Here is a 16,475-nt window from a genome sequence, read left to right as displayed (position 1 = left end):
GCGAGTCTCTTTCGGTTTCATGGAGGAGGGATTTCCTGAATAGTAACATACCATTGGTTCCTACAAGCTACGATGCCGGGTGCGTGCACACGTAATCTTCTTCGTCGATGGGGTTTAAAACGGCGGTTAGCATCCAATGTTAATAGGGCATTACCGCCACCAACTGAACGGGGAATTGAATAAGAAAATATATTTTTTAAACATTACGGAAAGGGGGAAAACGACATCATACAAAATTAAACAGGTCAACTAACAAAACCCATCCCACTTATTCAATCACAGTCCACTCCAAAATACATCCTACACAGGCCCAGGGGCCTCCCGAGTGTCTCAGCGGTTTAAGGCACTAGATCTCAGTTCTTGAGGCGTCACTACAGACACCATGGTTCGAATCCAGGCTGTATCACAACCGGCCGTGATTGGGAGTCCCATAGGGTGGGTCACAATATGCCCCAGGGTCGTCCAGGTTTGACAGTAGGCTGTCATTGTGAATAAGAATTAGTTCTTAACTGACTTGCCTAGTTAAATAGTCTTAAAACATGCTTCTTCTGCTCTGCAGACACACACAAAAATCTAAATAAGACCAATTCTTGTGACTCTCACCTTCCAGCCTCCACACATTCCAGATTTTCCTCTAGATATTAAACGGATTTCCTAAGTAGCATTGATCCAAAACCCTCACTCCGACAAAGAACGAATGGTTTCCTATTTTCCACCACAGCTTTACTTCTCTTGTTTCCCCTTTTCTTTGCCACTGTGACCCAGTCATTGTCACTTTTTGTACTATTAACTTCACCCGACTCACTAGAAGTTTCAAACAAGACTTCAGTTGCGTGTACACATCAACATGGTTGGGTAGGGCCTCCCGGGTGGCGCAGTGGTTAAGGGCTGTGCCACCAGAGACCCTGGGTTGGCGCCCATGCCCTGTCGTAACCGGCCGCGACCGGGAGGTCACAATTGGCCTAGCGTCGTCCGGGTTACGGAGGGTTTGGCCGGTAGGGATATCCTTGTCTCATCGCGCACCAGCGACTCCTGTGTCGGTCCTGGCGCAGTGCACACTAACCAAGGTTGCCAGGTGCACGGTGTTTCCTCCGACACATTAGTGCGGCTGGCTTCCGGGTTGGATGCGCGCTGTGTTAAGAAGCAGTGCGGCTTGGTGGGGTTGTGTATCGGAGGACGCATGACTTTCGACGTTCGTCTCTCCCGTGCCCGTACAGGAGTTGTAGCGATGAGACAAGATAGTAGCTACTAACAATTGGATACCACGAAATTGGGGAGAAAAAATGGGTAAAATTAATCTGATTAAATTACTTTTAGATTATTATTTTAGATTACTTATGTTACCAATTGAACCACATCTATTGCAGGATAAATCAATGTTAAAGTTTACATAGCTGACCATATATGGATGTTCAACTTTACTTTATGGGTTGGTAATGTAGGCTTCTTCTAACCCATCGCTTTCTACTACATATTCTACTACATATAATGATACAATTAAATGATATCTTTACATTGAAAACCAAAGTCTATCAGAATTCCAGTCATTCCAATACATGTTATACCCCTTGATCTTCAAGAATAGGACTTGGCAATATGGAAGTATAGATTAGCCAAATTGTTTTACCTGAGCATGAACCCAAAACTAAGGACTTATTAGCCAGCCTTACTCTGTTGTTTATGATTTTGTTGTCATGGAGAACTGATTGGGCTCATTGATTTGAGTTGAAAAATAAATGCTGCACTCATGGAATGGCATGCTTTGAGCACTACTGAAACGTGCTATTTACATGTGAAAAATGAACGTCATGTGCTGCATTTGCTATAGCCCGATTGCTTACCTTTTTGTTGGTGACACTTTGATATCTTGATAATATGCAGCTGTTTAAAGGGCAAATCCACAAATGAAACAATAACTAAACGGTCTCCACAAGTATGTTTTGGTAAAAAGCTGAGGGATGGGCCAGGAGAAATGTTACCACTCATTAATAGACAGAGCTATGGATGCAAGGACTGACTGACTATCCATTACATATTTTTTTTTGTTTTAAAAATGTTATGAGGCTATACATTGTTTGTTAACTTTTACAATGTTTACAAACATTGGAGTAAAACAAGCTTCTATTTAGGGTTCAAAAGTTTTAAAACACCTACTCATTCAATGTTTTTTCTTTATTTTGCTATTTTCTACATTGGTGGTGGTAGTCAAAGTCATTTTAACTTTAATGCAGTTCATTTGTGATGATAACATGAACGTATATTGGGGTTGACATCCATACAAGCAAAATACTCAGATTTATACCATAACATATTGTGAAATACACATAAAAACAATAGCCTAAATGTAGGCAAATTTAGCTGGCAATGAGGATATTCTGGATCTTTCCCCACGCGTTTCCATGGTATTACCATTATTTTGGTCATTCCATAGTCTACAAACTTCAGAGTGTTTTCTTTCCAATGTTACCAATTATATGCATATCCTGGCTTCAGGGCCTGAGCAACAGGCAGTTTACTTTGGGCACATCAGTCAGGCGGAAATTGAGAAAAATAGACCCTATCCTTAATGGTGGATACTCCACGTGTATCCACAGAGTTGGCCAAATCTGCCTTTTTTACCAGGCCCCTGTCATGTGGAATAATCTCCAAGTAACGTTTAATTTGGGTGTTGTTGTCTCTGGGTATCTTCAGGAGAAAAGCTAGGGATTTTTATATTGTTTTAATTGTGTAAAATGTTTTTTCTGTATTGTTCCTAGGGCACATTTGCAAATGAGACCTAGGTCTCAATGTGTTTTTCCCTGGTTAAATAAAATGTAGCACTCCAGGGGGTTGGGTTAAAACGTTTACACAGATCAGACATGAACAGAGTAGGATTAGCTCAGTTTTAAAGGTGTTTATTAAAGTAATAGCTCAAAAGAAAAGAATAGGTCTCCCCCATGAGACCCTCTCCGGGATACCGTCTTCTTGGCTCCGGGTCTTGCTCTATCTTGTGGGGATCAAAAAACTGAACTCACTCCAGTCACCTCTGCAACCGTCTATACGGGAGTCCTTTCTTCCCCCACTCTCTCTCCTGTGTGCTGCCCTTCTGGCAGCTTTTTGGGATAGCTGGTGAGCAATCAGCCCTCGATTACTCACCAACTCCCAATCAGCCCTAATTAGTCCTGGCCGGAGAGCCCGTCGAGTCTTGGCACGTCCAGCAGATGGAGCCATCGCCTCGTGATGTATACTCCGTCTGTCACCAGGCCTCGACAAGTCTCCCTCTGGTGGCTGACCTGCTGTACGCCACAAAAAGTTTATAAAAAATTAAGAATGTAGGGCTGAGTAAGATACTTTAAATGCCACATAGCATCCCAACTTATTCCCATCCTACCACTTCACCCTACAAACCATGCACTGCCCCAAAATATCAGGTCCCACAAAGAGTTTAAAAGCTGTGTGGATTCAAAATCAAATTTTATAGGTTGCATACTCGTAATAGCATATTTTATTGTGGGTGTAGCGAAATGCTTGTGTTCCTAGTTCCAGCAGTGCAGTAATATCTAACAATTCACAACAATACACAGAGCTAAAAGTAAAATAATGGAAATAAAAATATAAATATTAGGATGAGCAATGTCAGAGTCCGGAATATAAATAAACAGTACCAGTCAAAATTTGGACACACCTACTCATTCAAGGGTTTTTATTTATTTTTACTATTTTCTACATTGTAGAATTATAGAGAAGACATCAACACTATGAAATAACACATATGGAATCATGTAGTAACCAAAAAGATTGTTAAACAAATCAAAATATATTTTATATTTGAGATTCTTCAAAGTAGCCACCCTTTGCCTTGATGGCAGCTTTGCACATGCTTTACCATCATCCAGGCGTGATGCTTGGCATTCAGGCCAAAGAGTTCAATCTTGGTTTCACCAGACCAGATACTCTTGTTTCTCATGGTCTTGGAGTCTTCAGGTTTCTTTTGGCTAACTCCAAGCGGGCTGTCATGTACCTTTTACTGAGGAGTGGATTCCATCTGGCCACTATCATAAAGGCCTGATGAGATGATTGTCCTTCTGGAAGGTTCTCCCATCTCCACAGAGCTCTGTCAAAGTTAACATGGGGTTCCTGGTCACCTCCCTGACCAAGGCCCTTCTCCCTGATTGGTCAGTTTGGCCGGGCGACCAGCTCTCGGAAGAGTCTTGGTGTTTCTACGCTTCTTCCATTTAAGAATGATGGAGGCCACTGTGTTCTTGGGGACCTTCAATGCTGCAGAATGTTTCTGTACCCTTCCCCAGATCTGTTCCTCGACACAATCCTGTCTCTGGGCTCTACTTACAATTCCTTCAACCTCATGGCTTGGTGTTTGCTCTGACATGCACTGTCAACTGTGAGACATTATATAGACATGTGTGTGCCTTTCCAAATAATTTCCAATTAATTGAAATTACAACAGGTGTACTCCAATCAAGTTGTAGAAACATCTCAAGGATGATCAATTGAAAGAGGATGCACCTGAGACAATTGTGAGTGTCATAGCAATACTGAATACTGTTTTGTGTGTAGATTAATGAGGAAAATGTTTTATTTAATCCATTTTAGAATAAGGCTGTAACGTAACAAAATGTGGAAAAAGTGAAGGTGTGTGAATACTTTCCGAATGCACTGTACTCCCACAAAGATACACACATAAAACACACACACACACACACATGCATATGGACGCCACACACACATTCACATTAAAAGGTATTTCTGTTTTGTTGTGTGTAGATTGATGAGGAAAATGTTTAATTTAATCCATTTTAGAATAAGGCTGTAACATAACAAAATGTGGAAAAAGTGAAGGTGTGTGAATAGTTTCAGAATGCACTGTACTCCCACACGGATACACACATAAAACACACACACACACACACACACACATGCATATGGACGCCACACACACACACACATTCACATTCCTTCACACTCTTCACATACACTGCTGCTACTGTTTATTATATATGCATAGTCACTTTACCCCTACCCACAGTAAATACATATTACCTCAATTACCTCAAATAATCCGTATCCCTGCACATTGACTCGGTACCGGTACCCCTTGTATGTAGCTTCGTTAATGTTATTTTATTGTGTTACTATTTTTCTTTAGTTTATTTAGACATTTTTTCGTACTTACTTTTTGGAAACTCTGCATGGTTGGATAATGGCCGTAAGTAAACTGTTCGGCGCATGTGAAAAAAAGGTTATTTGATTTGAGTGTTTCTGGGTAAGTCTCTAAGAAACTTCCACACCTGTATTGTACAGCCTTTGCCCATTACTTTTTTCAAAAGTCTTCAAGCTCTGTCAAATTGGTTGTTGATCCTTGCTACACAACCATTTTCAAGGTCTTCCCATCGATTTTCAAGTAGATTTAAGTCAAAACTGTAACTCAGCCACTCAGAAAGATTCTGTCTTTTTGGCAAGCAACTCCAGTGTATATTTGGCCTTGTGTTTTAGGTTATTGTCCTGCTGAAAGGTGAATTCACCACCCAGTGCCTGGTGGAAAGCAGACTGAACCAGGTTTTCCTCTAGGATTTTGCCTGTGCTTAGCTCCACTCCCTTTCCTGAAAGTTCTTAACAATTACAAGCCTACCCTTAACATGATGCAGCCACTACTATGCTTGAAAATATTGAGAGTGGTACTTAGTAATGTGTTGGATTAGATTTGCTCCAAACATAACACTTTGTATTTATGACAAAAAGATAATTACTTTGCAACATCTTTTGCAGATTACTTTAATGCCTTGTTGCATTTTTTTTAAACCTTTATTTAACTAGGTAAGCCAGTTAATTCTTATTTTCAATGATGGCTTAAGGGGTTAACCGCCTTGTTCAGGGGCAGAACGACAGATTTTTACCTTGTCAGCTCAGGGATTCGATCTTGCAACCTATGATGCATGTTTTGGAATATTTGTGTTCTGATTTCTTATTTTCACTTTGTCAATTAAGTTTGTATTTGTGGAGTAACTACAATGTTGTTGATCCATCCTATCCCAGCCATTAAACTCGGTAACTGGTTTAAAATCACCATTGTCATAATGGTGAAATCCCTGAGCAGTTTCCTTCTGCTCTGGCAACTGAGTTAGGACGGACGCCTGTGTCTTTGCAGTGACTGGGTTTATTGATACAAAGTGTAATTAATAGGGATATTCAATGCCTGTTTTTTTACTCATCTGCCAATAGGTGCCCTTGTTTGAGGCATTGGAAAACCTCCCTGGTCTTTTTGGTTGAATCTGTGTTTGAAATTCCCTGCTCGACTGAGGGACCTTACAGATGTATGTGTATGTGTGGGGTACAGAGATGAGGTAGTCATTCAAAAATCATGTTAAACACCATTATTGCACACAGAGTGAGTCCATGCAACTTATTAAGCAACATTTTACTCCTGAACTTATTTAGGCTTGCCATAACAAAGGGGTTGAATACTTATTGACTCAAGAATTCAGCTTTTCATTTTTTTAAATTAATATATATCGAAAAACATAATTCCACTTTGACATTATGTAACACACCTAAATGTGGAAAAAGGGGTGTGAATACTTTCTGAAGGCACTGTATATCAACACCCTTGTCAATTTAACAGGTCCATGTTGCTGCTGTCAGTTGTGAGAAGCACCTTAACCACTGCATTCAATCTGAATCCCAGAATAAATAGGACAGCATTTCACAGGTGAAAAAATGGTAGCAAATACAAAGTACACCACAACACTTAAGCGTGGAACTGAGTCTAGACATTTTAAAATCAGGAGAAGAACAAGTGAAGTAAGCATCCAAATGGGTGAATGTAGGGTGGGTTTATAAAAGTAAGATGGAGAATTCCAAAGTGTCGGAAGTTGAGGGACCATGCGGCATAAAAGGCATAGTGTGGAATAAGGGGTAGCTAGAGAGATGGTTGGCCATAGAATAAACATAAAATGGGGCGCTGATGTGCTTCTACACCCCTTTTTGGTCACAAATATCCGACTCTCGCATGTCCAGTCATACTCGGAGTCTCAGTGTGTGTCACTTGACTTCATTCCGTCTCAGTTGCAGCATTCAAATCGTGGTCATCATGTGTTTGTGAATCACAACATTAAAGAGGATGACTGATCACAGCATTTCCACAAATTGAGCCATACAAAATTCTACTTAAAGAAGCAATCCAGCTATTTTTGAAATGTTCCTGTTGAAAAACAATATCCCATGTATAAATACAGTCATGTACACTCACTTAAGGGTATACAAAAGAAGCTAAATAGTAATAAAAAATTAAAATATAGAAAAACAAGAAAATAGACACAACTGCAAACTTTATGGAGTAGGCCAATCAAGGAGTTGGTTTAATGGTGCCTTGTGATGTCATCGGCTTCCCCCTTGCTTGCAGAAACAACAAAGAAGAATTAGAGAACAAAAGAGGAAATGCCCACTTCCCCACTTGTGCCATGTCTTGAGGATACCTGGTCCACCTATTGAGATGTGCCTTTTGTTAAAGGGGAATTTCACCCTTTCTCTGCTCCAGCATATAGTCATTACTATGTTAAATGTTGTTATCATAAATATCACAATTATCCAAACCACAAGCTAAAACACTGGTAGAGCCAGGAAGTTTCATCTCCCTGTATATTCGTCTGCTCGTAGTGAACCACAAAATCCAGTATTCATAGCGAATGCTGATAACACCCGCAAGGTAGAGGAAACAGGAACTAGAGAAAGACAGGAGCACGGAAAATACGCTGGTAGGCTTGATGAAACTGGCAACAGACAAACAGAAAACACAGGTATAAATACACTGGGGATAATGGGGAAGATGGGCGTCACCTGGAGGGGGGTGGAGACAAACAGTCTGGTTTGCGTAATATTAGGAATTTGAAATGATTTATTCTTTTACTTTTGATACTTAAGTATATTTTAGCAATTACATTTACTTTTGATGCTTAAGTGTATTTAAAACCAAATACTTTTAGACGTTTACTAATGTAGAATTTTACTGGGTGACATTTTCTATTAAGGTATCTTTACTTTTACTCAAGTATGACAATTGGGTCATTTTTTCACCACTGGCTACGGACAACGAACACAATTGCCTTTTATCAATGGCAATTTTAATGCACAGAGATACCGTCATGAGATCCTGAGGTCCATTGTTGTGCCATTCATCTGCCGCGATCACCTCATGTTTCAGTGTAATAATGCACGGCCCCATGCCGTAAGGATCTGTACACAATTCCAGGAAACTGAAAATGTCCCATTCTTCCATGGCCTGCATACTCACCAGACATGTCACCCATTGAGCATGTTTGGGATGCTATGGATCGACATGTACAACAGCGTGTTCCAGTTCCAGCCAATATCCAGCAACTTCTCACATCCACTGAAGAGGAGTGGGACAACATTCCACAGGCCACAATCAACAGCCCGATCAAGCTGCAAAAGGAGCTGCAAACCCTACCTTTTTTAAAGGTACTGTATCTGTGACCAACAGATGTATATCTGTATTCCCAGTCATGTGAAATCCGTAGATTAGGGCCTCATTTATTTATTTAAATTGATTGATTTCTTTATGTGAACTGTAAGTCAGTCAAATCTTTCAAATTGTTGCATGTTGCGTTTATATTTTTGTTCAGTATAGTTGATTTAAAAACCAGTTAATCCAAAAATGGAAGATACATGTTGCAAAATTGCCATTTGAATGTAATATTCTATAGTCCTGTTTTCACATTAGGCAATACACTTGCACTACCCATCAAAATTGACCCATAAAAAATGTAGAAATCAAATTTCCATAATTTCTCTCCCATGTGTGATCAGATGTGTGATCATTGAAAACATCTTTCACATTCATTGATGCAAAAACATATTATTCAGATGTAATTTCAACATAGGTTGCTTGATGTCCTCCTCCATAGAGAGTCCTAATAAAGATCTGCAATTCATTCACACCTGATGTTCTGTGTGTGTTAGGTAGGGGATGGACATTGGAAGACCTGGAGGGGAGGAATCATCACATGCCTGTTCACCATCATCAGTGGCCTGGGCTTTCTCTACCTGCTCCCTCAAAGAAACCTCAGGAGTCAGGATACCCTAGAGACCCACTTATCCACTCCCACGTCATCACGCCGCACTTGACCTTTCTTAAGGCCAGGCACCACTAGCAAAACATTTCAGATTTTGCCATCTGGCAAGCGGTAGCGGTAGCGGAGCGCCAAGTCTAGGACCAAAAGGCTCCTTAACAGCTTCTACCCCCAAGCCACAAGACTGCTGAACAATTAAAAAAATGGCCACCCGGACTATTTAAATTGACTTGCTCTCCCCCTTCCTTTCTTTTTACACTGCTGCTACTCGCTGTTTATTATCTATGCATAGTCACTTTACCCCTACCTACATGTGCAAAATAACTTGACTAAACTGTACCCCGCACATTGACCTTGTTATTGACCTTGTTATTGCTATTTTTATTGTGTTACTTTCTATTTTAATTTGACTATTTTTACTTTAGTTTATTAAGTAATAAAAAAATATATATCTTTCTTGAACTGCATTGTTGATTAAGGGCTTGTAAGTAAGCATTTCAAGGTAAGGCTGTACACCTGTTGTATTCGGAGCATGTGACAAATAACAATTTGATTTGATTTACACCTAGCATACATTTTGTTATTGTTAGCATGTTTCATGTAGAACTTCAACTGCTATTTTTAAAAATCTCCATGTTGAATCATATATCATTCAAAAGCTTGTTTTCCGGAGCATATCGTTAGCTACTCCATACATGGCTATATCTTTTGTAGACGTAGTGCTTCATGCTGAAAGATGAGTAATTTCCTGACATCTGATTGGTTACTGGCATTTAAAGGCCCTTTCCAGCAACCTGATAGGTTAAAATGCCTCACGTGTCGCGCAGCACTTCCTTGTCTGAAAATAACTCCCCATGAAGAATCAATGTAAAGAGAGACAAAATTAGAAAATCTCAAAGAATATACTTAGTTTGTGAATAAGAATAGGCTACCTCAGTAAGTCAATGTGAGAAAAGCAGTGAAAGAAAGAAAATAAACTCAGCAAAAAAAGAAACGTCCCTTTTTGAGGACCCTGTCTTTCAAAGATAATTATTAAAAATCCAAATAACTTCACAGATCTTCATTGTCAAGGGCTTAAACACTGTTTCCCATGCTTGCTCAATGAACCATAAACAATTAATGAACATGCACCTGTGGAACGGTTGTTAAGACACTACTGGCGGTAGGCAATTAAGGTCACAGTTATGAAAACTAAAGAGGCCTATCTACTGACTCCACTGACTCTGACAAACACCAAAAGAAAGATGCCCAGGGTCCCTGCTCATCTGTGTGAACATGCCTTAGGCATGCTGCAAGGAGGCATGAGGACTACAGATGTGGCCAGGGCAATAAATTGCAATGTCCGTACTGTGAGACACCTAAGACAGTGCTACAGAGAGACAGGATGGACAGCTGATCGTCCTCGCAGTGGCAGACCACATGTAACAACACCTGCACAGGATCGGTACATCCGAACATCACACCTGCGGGACAGGTACAGGATGGCAACAACAACTGCCTGAGCTACACCAGGAACACACAATCCCTCCATCAGTGCTCATACTGTCCGCAATAGGTTGAGAGAGGCTGGACTGAGGGCTTGTAGGCCTGCTGTAAGGCAGGTCCTCACCAGAAATCACCGGCAACAACGTCGCCTATGGGAACAAACCCACCGTTACTGGACCAGAAAGGACTGGCAAAAAGTGCTCTTCACGGACAAATCGCGGCATTGTCTCACCAGGGGTGATGGTCGGATTCGCGTTTATCATCGATGGAATGAGCGTTACACCAAGGCGTGTACTCTGGAGCAGGATCGAGGTGGAGGGTCTGTCATGGTCTGGGGCGGTATGTCAGCATCATTGGACTGGGCTTGTTGTCATTGCATGCAATCTCAATGCTGTGCGTTACAGGGCAGACACTGAACACTGGACTGACAATCACCATAGACCCCACCAACCAGGGATTCTGTAATTCTGTTATGATAGAATGTGCACACTGTGAAGGTTATTGTGATGCCTTTAGGAGGAGTGTTTACTCTTCCTCCAGGCTGCAGGAGTGATCCAGGGGAGATGTGGCATTTTATATAAATGTGAGGATGGTTCTTCTAGCCCACGAACTTGGACTTTGTTATGCAAAAAAGAAAATAAGCAATGTCCTAGGGATTCCTTCCTTGCATCTCTGCTCATATCAGAGACATGTCAGGAGAGTGATAGGTAAAATAAAGAGGGAGGGAAGCTCCTTATTGTCAGGTGACTTGCTGTGTATAAATATTTTCCCTTGTTCCAGCAAATGTAATCAAAGTGAATCAACAGAGTGATAGGAAAACATAACTATACAATGAGACTTTCACATAGGCCTATAGTGTCATAGGGGTGTAGCCTACTGTGATTATTTAGAAATTAACTTTAAATAAAGTAAATACATGCTGATGTGCTACTATTTACATAGGATATTTAGTCCTGCAGTTCTGACTATAATGTTGACAGACATAATAAGTACTTTTCCCCTCCATTTTAGTTGCATAGATTCAGAGAGGGCTACATTCAATGGAGAGTGTGGCAAAGCTAATTAGAAGAGCATAAGCAGATATACAGTGCCTTGCGAAAGTATTCGCCCCCCTTGAACTTTGCGACATTTTGCCACATTTCAGGCTTCAAACATAAAGATATAAAACTGTATTTTTTGTGAAGAATCAACAGTAAGTGGGACACAATCATGAAGTGGAACGACATGTATTGGATATTTCAAACTTTTTTAACAAATCAAAAACTGAAAAATTGGGCGTGCAAAATTATTCAGCCCCTTTACTTTCAGTGCAGCAAACTCTCTCCAGAAGTTCAGTGAGGATCTCTGAATGATCCAATGTTGACCTAAATGACTAATGATGATAAATACAATCCACCTGTGTGTAATCAAGTCTCCGTATAAATGCACCTGCACTGTGATAGTCTCGGAGGTCCGTTAAAAGCGCAGAGAGCATCATGAAGAACAAGGAACACACCAGGCAGGTCCGAGATACTGTTGTGAAGAAGTTTAAAGCCGGATTTGGATACAAAAAGATTTCCCAAGCTTTAAACATCCCAAGGAGCACTGTGCAAGCGATAATATTGAAATGGATGGAGTATCAGACCACTGCAAATCTACCAAGACCTGGCCGTCCCTCTAAACTTTCAGCTCATACAAGGAGAAGACTGATCAGAGATGCAGCCAAGAGGCCCATGATCACTCTGGATGAACTGCAGAGATCTACAGCTGAGGTGGGAGACTCTGTCCATAGGACAACAATCAGTCGTATATTGCACAAATCTGGCCTTTATGGAAGAGTGGCAAGAAGAAAGCCATTTCTTAAAGATATCCATAAAAAGTGTCGTTTAAAGTTTGCCACAAGCCACCTGGGAGACACACCAAACATGTGGAAGAAGGTGTTCTGGTCAGATGAAACCAAAATTGAACTTTTTGGCAACAATGCAAAACGTTATGTTTGGCGTAAACGCAACACACTGAACACACCATCCCCACTGTCAAACATGGTGGTGGCAGCATCATGGTTTGGGCCTGCTTTTCTTCAGCAGGGACAGGGAAGATGGTTCAAATTGATGGGAAGATGGATGGAGCCAAATACAGGACCATTCTGGAAGAAAACCTGATGGAGTCTGCAAAAGACCTGAGACTGGGACGGAGATTTGGCTTCCAACAAGACAATGATCCAAAAGATAAAGCAAAATCTACAATGGAATGGTTCAAAAATAAACATATCCAGGTGTTAGAATGGCCAAGTCAAAGTCCAGACCTGAATCCAATCGAGAATCTGTGGAAAGAACTGAAAACTGCTGTTCACAAATGCTCTCCATCCAACCTCACTGAGCTCGAGCTGTTTTGCAAGGAGGAATGGGAAAAAATGTCAGTCTCTCGATGTGCAAAACTGATAGACATACCCCAAGTGACTTACAGCTGTAATCGCAGCAAAAGGTGGCGCTACAAAGTATTAACTTAAGGGGGCTGAATAATTTTGCACGCCCAATTTTTCAGTTTTTGATTTGTTAAAAAAGTTTGAAATATCCAATAAATGTCGTTCCACTTCATGATTGTGTCCCACTTGTTGTTGATTCTTCACAAAAAAATACAGTTTTATATCTTTATGTTTGAAGCCTGAAATGTGGCAAAAGGTCGCAAAGTTCAAGGGGGCCGAATACTTTCGCAAGGCACTGTAGACCCAGACATAGCAGAATTGCTGAGGGAGGATGAGGATGCCATCGTGGAAATTCTTACACACTTACTCGAAGTCAATCTTAAATGAATAATTGTTTATTTGTCAGTGCACTGGAAAGGTTCCAACAAACTTAATGTGCCATAGTGAATGTCTGGCAGAAGCTCTGCCTGGGAAGTCCAGCGGTTGTGTCATGCCCTGACCTTAGTTATCTTTGTTGTTTTCTTTATTATTTTGGTTAGGTCAGGGTGTGACAAGGGTGGTTTGTGTAGTTTTTGTATTGTCTAAGGTTTTTTGTATGTTTATGGGTTTTTTCTAGTCTAGGCGTTTTTATGTCTATGGTTGCCTAGATTGGTTCTCAATCAGAGGCAGCTGTTTATCGTTGTCTCTGATTGGGGACCATATTTAGGTAGCCATATTCCTTGGATTGTTTGTGGGTTATTATGCCTATGTGTAGTTGCATGACAGCACTAGTGGTTATAGCATTATGGTAATTTTGTTAGTTTGTGTAAGTGTTTTTTGTTTTAATAAAATAATGTATTAATCTCAAGCTGCACCTTGGTCTCATTGTTATGACGACTGTGACAGGTTGTATTATATACGGCTATACACAGACAAGTTATATTTGCATGATTTAGCATAATTATTGAATCATTACCGTTTTGTTTCATCCATGTGACAAGACCAATGCTGGTTCATAACATGTGACAGACCAATACCTCACGAGGCTTACTTCGCTAAGATGAGACCTTGAAACTGAGATCTTTCGTTCTTTCTCAAAACAAGATCTGGGTGTACTGAAATTGCAGCTACTGATAGTGAGGATTTGTATGATCAGCCACTTGCATGAACACAGAAATTGGTTATTTAGAACAGCACATAAACAGAACACAGAAATTAGTTATAAGAATTGCACAATCATTAACATTTCCCTTACAATGCCATTATAGTGTCACACCCTGATCTTTCACCTGTCTTTGTGCTTGTCTCCACCCCCCACCAGGTGGCTCCCATCACCCCTCATTGTCCCCTATGTATTTATACCTGTGTTTTCTGTGTCTGTTGCCAGTTCGTTTTGTTCGTCAAGCCTACCAGCAGTTTTCCCCTTGCGCCGGTCTTTTTTAAAATAGTTTCTGTTTTCTAGTTTTCCTGGTTTTGACTGTTCTGTCTGTCCTGAGCCTGCCTGCCGTCCTGTACCTTGCCCCTACCCTGAGACTGCTTGTCGTTCTGTACCTTTTGGACTCTGATCTGGATTATGGACCTCTGCCTGCCCTTAACCTGTCGTTTTGCCTGCCCGCTGTTCTAGTAATAAAATGTTACTTTTACACTGTCTGCAACTGTGTCTTCCCTAAAACGTGGTACAAAGACATTAATGTGTCTTGATGGCACTTGGCACGACAGGATTCACTTCCCAGTAAGGGATAGATGTGTGCATTGTTGCTGGTACCAGCGAGCTCTAGAAAATGGTGAAGATCCACCCAGTCACAAAAACCACGGAGGCCATACATTTTTAATAGTGGTTGCACAGAAAGTGGTGCATGTATATCATAGGATGTCAAATGATAACCTTCTCAAAATAATGTTGCACGGAGGAACCCAGAATGCAAATGAATGTCTGAACTCTGTAGTATGGTCGCAATGCCCCAAAACTGTCTTCATGGGCAAAAGCCGCATTGAGGGAGCCACTGCTATATCAAATCTGATGGACAAATTGTGGTTTGACAGAACTTTGGTGACACTAGAAGCAATCCGAGAGAAGGATTTAAGGTGTGTTGTGAGTGCTGATGCTGCTTCAACGGAGTGTGCCAAGGGTAGGCACAGGTCTCATGACAAGGTCAAGAAAGTAAAGCGGCACCAGCAACCACTCAGAGGGCCTTACATATGGGGCAGGCATAGCTGATTAATGTTCTGCACATTTAAACAGCCAAACAAAAGCATTGTATGTGACATTGAGCAAAGTGATATGAGAATTTGCCCAAAACTGCAGATTTTCTCAACAGACCAGCATTCAAAGCATATGTTATGCTCTATTGCTTGAAACAAATGTATTAAAGGTGCTCATGAATTTGTAAAAGGTATATTGATGTTTATTTGGCAGTTTAGAAGTGATATATGAATAAGATATTAATGTGAGAAATTGTCTATGCTCTATTTATGGCCAGTACATTTTAATTGCATTAGCTTATCTTTAATACAGTTATCTCTATTCCTACAAAATTTCATGAGGCATTCATGATTTGATTTCCTTTATTTATTTGATTGTTTTTTGATTTAGTTGACATTGCCAATATGTGAAATAGAGTAAAAGACATGCATTCACTCTTACAATACTTGACAATGTCGGCTGGTGTCCCGCCCTGGCCTTGGTTATCTTTGTTTTCTATATTATTTTGGTTAGGTCAGGGTGTGACATGGGTGAAATCTTGTCTAGTGGTTTTTGTATGTTTATGGGGCTGTGTCCCTTCTAGGTTTATTGTATGTCTATGGTTGCCTAGATTGGTTCTCAATTAGAGACAGCTGTCTATCGTTGTCTCTGATTGGGAACCATATTTAGGCAGCCATATTCTGTGGGTACTTTGTGGGTGATTGTTTCCTGTCTTTGTGGTCTCTGCACCAGATAGGACAGTTTCGGTTTTGCCACATTTGTTGTTTTTGTGTATTTGTGTAGTGTTCACGTTTTCGTCTTTCATTAAAACATGTTGAGCACGAACTACGCTGCGTATTGGTCCGATCCCTGCTACACCTCAGAAGAAGAGGAGGAAATCAGCCGTGACAGCTGGTTACTTTGAGGGGCTTGTTGACAGTACTTACTGTGGGAATGGCTCCACCTAGTGGGTTTTAATGGTGTCTGACGCTACTTATTTCAATGGGCCAAAATCTGGAGTGGAAAAATTTGTGCTGTAGCTCCACTCAGGATTTTGGTCACTTTAAAATCCACAAGGTCAAACAATTGATTAACTCCTACTGTGATTTATTTGGGATATATGTGCTTTGGTTAAATAGATTCTAGCTAAGTATTCTATCGGATGACTATCCCAGCCTGTACTAGCTAAACAGTCTTGTAGCCTCATGTTTGAATCCGAAAGTTTGCTGTTTTGAATCCCTGAGCTGGCAAGGTGGAAAAATCTACTGTTCTGCCCTTGAGCAAGGCAGTTAACCCCCAACAAAATCTGCTTCCTGGGTGCCAATGACATGGATGTTGGTCA

At 40.7% G+C, this 16,475-nt stretch overlaps 1 long non-coding RNA gene across 1 annotated transcript in view; it reads right to left on the bottom strand.

Moving 5' to 3' along the window:
• Positions 1–2,878: 2,878 nt before the first annotated feature.
• The window catches only part of LOC135563786 (uncharacterized), a 46,525-nt gene continuing 32,928 nt past the window's right edge, over positions 2,879–16,475 (bottom strand). Inside the window, exon 2 of the long non-coding RNA XR_010460501.1 lies at positions 2,879–3,275. This is a non-coding gene — a long non-coding RNA (uncharacterized LOC135563786). The remainder of the gene's footprint in view (positions 3,276–16,475) is intronic.

This window comes from Oncorhynchus nerka, linkage group LG22 (genome assembly GCF_034236695.1).
Source record: "Oncorhynchus nerka isolate Pitt River linkage group LG22, Oner_Uvic_2.0, whole genome shotgun sequence".
Classification (NCBI taxonomy): domain Eukaryota; kingdom Metazoa; phylum Chordata; class Actinopteri; order Salmoniformes; family Salmonidae; genus Oncorhynchus; species Oncorhynchus nerka.
The sequence above is the reverse complement of the archived record's forward strand: the minus strand, read 5'-3'. Positions and strand labels throughout refer to the sequence as shown.